Genomic DNA, 2,691 nt, shown 5'->3' with positions numbered 1-2,691 from the left:
TTTGGACATCTTGCATGGCATAAGATTCGCAATTTTGACAATTTCCACTTCTGTTGTGAAAATGTAAACAGTAATCCTCGATTAGATCTTCTTTAAAATTTGCCCAAAGTTGAGCCGGATTTGTAGGTGGTCCAAATACATAGATGTAGGCAAATAATTCACGAAGTTGCTTAGGCATATGTAGGGCAACTGCGTCTTCTAAAGTAAGTCTCCACACAATATCATCCAATAGAAGTCCTGAAGCCAAAGCTGCAGCTTTAAATGTATCCTTCAATACTCCGTTAACTGTTTTCAATTCGTCATAACTTGTAACTTCTTTGACATGCAGTAGTAACAGCCGAAGGCAATATCTTTCTTGATCCTTGACACTAACAGTATACATGCATCCAATTATTCTGCTAACTCCTCATTGTCTTGGATTCCAAGTTTTATTCCAAACGTAATGCTCTGGAATCTCTTGGTACAAATATTGCTTTGCGTTTTCGTCACGTTGGTTCAGCAAAAACCATTCCATTAATGTTGACATTGTACTTGTTTTGGAGACATCTTTAACTTCAGCATCTTCAAAGAAAAAAAGCTGCTGTTGATTTGGTAAATGAATACCTAAACATATAATGGCACGGGACTGTGAATGCATTGGAAACGCAAATATCCTCCAAACAGCTTCTGGAGCACTAACGTATCTTGAGTCAACCAGACTTGATGATTCATCGTGATTGACTGTTTTCTGTTGTATTTTAATGTTAGCTTTGTCATGCCCATTGTAGATGTACTTGAAAATATATTTTACACTTTTTATTGAAGCACAGATTTCTACGTTGATGTGACAGTTGTAGCGTTTTGATAAGTACGGGTTGTATGGGACTATCCATGAGTTATTTATAATTTTTTTGTTGCCAACAATGTTATCAATGTGTTGTCGCCGGTAGGATGGGTAGCCATCGAAGTCTTTAATAATGTGCTGTTTCAACTCCTTTGGAAACCCTTTTGTACATTTTCCATTTTCCATGCATGGACTTTTTGGATTTGCTACACCACATGGGCCATGAACCATATGAGAGACTACAATATTATACAGTTCAGGATACTTTTTACTTGGTTAGGAATTTAAGCCCACATTATGTTGTCAATTTCTTCCTTCGTATGAAATTTGGAATCTGCGTCTAAGATAATTAGTATATGCGCATGTGGGAGATCTCATTTCTGAAACTCTATGACGTGTACCATTGCTATGACTGTTCCAAAAAGCCCATTTTTGATGTCTTTCAAAAGGCTGCTGAGTTTTAGTCGAAATACGCGTGAGACTAAGTCCGGTCTGTGTTCAACTTTTTGCCAGGGTACCAGATTTTTGGTAATTTCCGGCCATTTAGGATTACAGGTCATTGTCACAAAAATGTCAGGTCTTCCATACTTTGTTACTATTGCCATTGCATCTTGATAACACTGTTGCATGTTATGGGGGCTACCTTCAAACGACGATGGGAGAATTACTGTTTTTCCAATTAGAATTCCTTTTTCAATTGATTGTTTTTGCAAATGTTCTTGAAGAACGCAGTAGTCTTCAACTTTAAGTTGTTTTTGGTTCATTCTTATGAAATTTAGATGATTAGCTTCAATTTTAACATATGTGTCAACTAAGTACTGTTGTGTCAGTTTCCCAAAATAGGATTGAAGCAATTTTGGACAGGCAGAAGAAAACTGTAGTATTGCAGCTGTGTAATTCTTTTTGAAGTTCCTTGCTGGTTTAGGTTTTCATGCCACCCTTGATCACCTCTTGGAAAGAATAGCGGATTCAGAGGAGCATCAAGGTTGCTGTGCAAAATGCTAATTCGTTGTGTCTTAGGAACCAAAGGATTGTTTTGGTCTGGCTTAAGATGGACTAATATATCCCTAATCCCTAATATATTGAAAAGGAGGTTCTCCATCATCATTTTGAAAAACAACTGCAACCTCACTTACACGTGGTTTGTTGTAAAGTCAGGGAACCTGTTTACGCTATTGTTTAATGGCCATGACAATACACGGCATTTCAGTACCATTTTGTATAGCCCTCTGTTCCTCCTCAGCTTCGACGTCTTTTAGCATGCGATATGCAGCAGCAAATGGGCTTATTTTTTGTAAATGTATTGCAATTTGGTTCATCAGTGCAGCATCGCACTTTTCATTTTCTTTCAGGTTCATCCTTTGTTCTGTAGCCTCATTTGTATCAATGATGTATAATTGTGCAAATTTTGGTGGTTGTCCTATTTCTGGGTGAAGTGTTCCAGTGCGGTGGTAGATCTGGCCGTGAATTTTAAAACAATATGGTCTGAATCCAGCGGGCGCTGCAATGTGGGCACCAAATGAAGCATGAGAACTGTTGATGCTTCTGATATTTTCCATAAAATTTCTACTGTGTTGATGCTTTCCTTTCATCAACTGCTCAAACAGATCTGAGTAGGGTTGAGCGAACTTTACTTTTATAGGATCGGGTCGGGTTTCACGAAACCCGACTTTTTCAAAAGTCGGGTCGAGTGAAATCGGCCGATCCTATAAAAAAGTCGGGGTCGGCGTCGGCCGAAACTCGAAACCCAATGCAGTGCATTGGGTTTCCATGGTTGCTAGGGTCTGAAGGAGCGGAAACTCTCCTTCAGGCCCTGCGATCCATATTTTAGTGTAAAATAAAGAATTAAAATAAAAATATCGCAATAC

The 2,691-nt window shown here is 38.5% G+C and overlaps 1 pseudogene; it reads right to left on the bottom strand.

Moving 5' to 3' along the window:
• Nucleotides 1-406: 406 nt before the first annotated feature.
• Nucleotides 407-1,587, bottom strand: LOC138666267 (uncharacterized; annotated as a pseudogene).
• Between the last annotated feature and the right edge of the window lie 1,104 nt (nt 1,588-2,691).

The sequence above is a fragment of the Ranitomeya imitator genome, chromosome 2 (assembly GCF_032444005.1).
Source record: "Ranitomeya imitator isolate aRanImi1 chromosome 2, aRanImi1.pri, whole genome shotgun sequence".
NCBI lineage: Eukaryota > Metazoa > Chordata > Amphibia > Anura > Dendrobatidae > Ranitomeya > Ranitomeya imitator.
The sequence above is the reverse complement of the archived record's forward strand: the minus strand, read 5'-3'. Positions and strand labels throughout refer to the sequence as shown.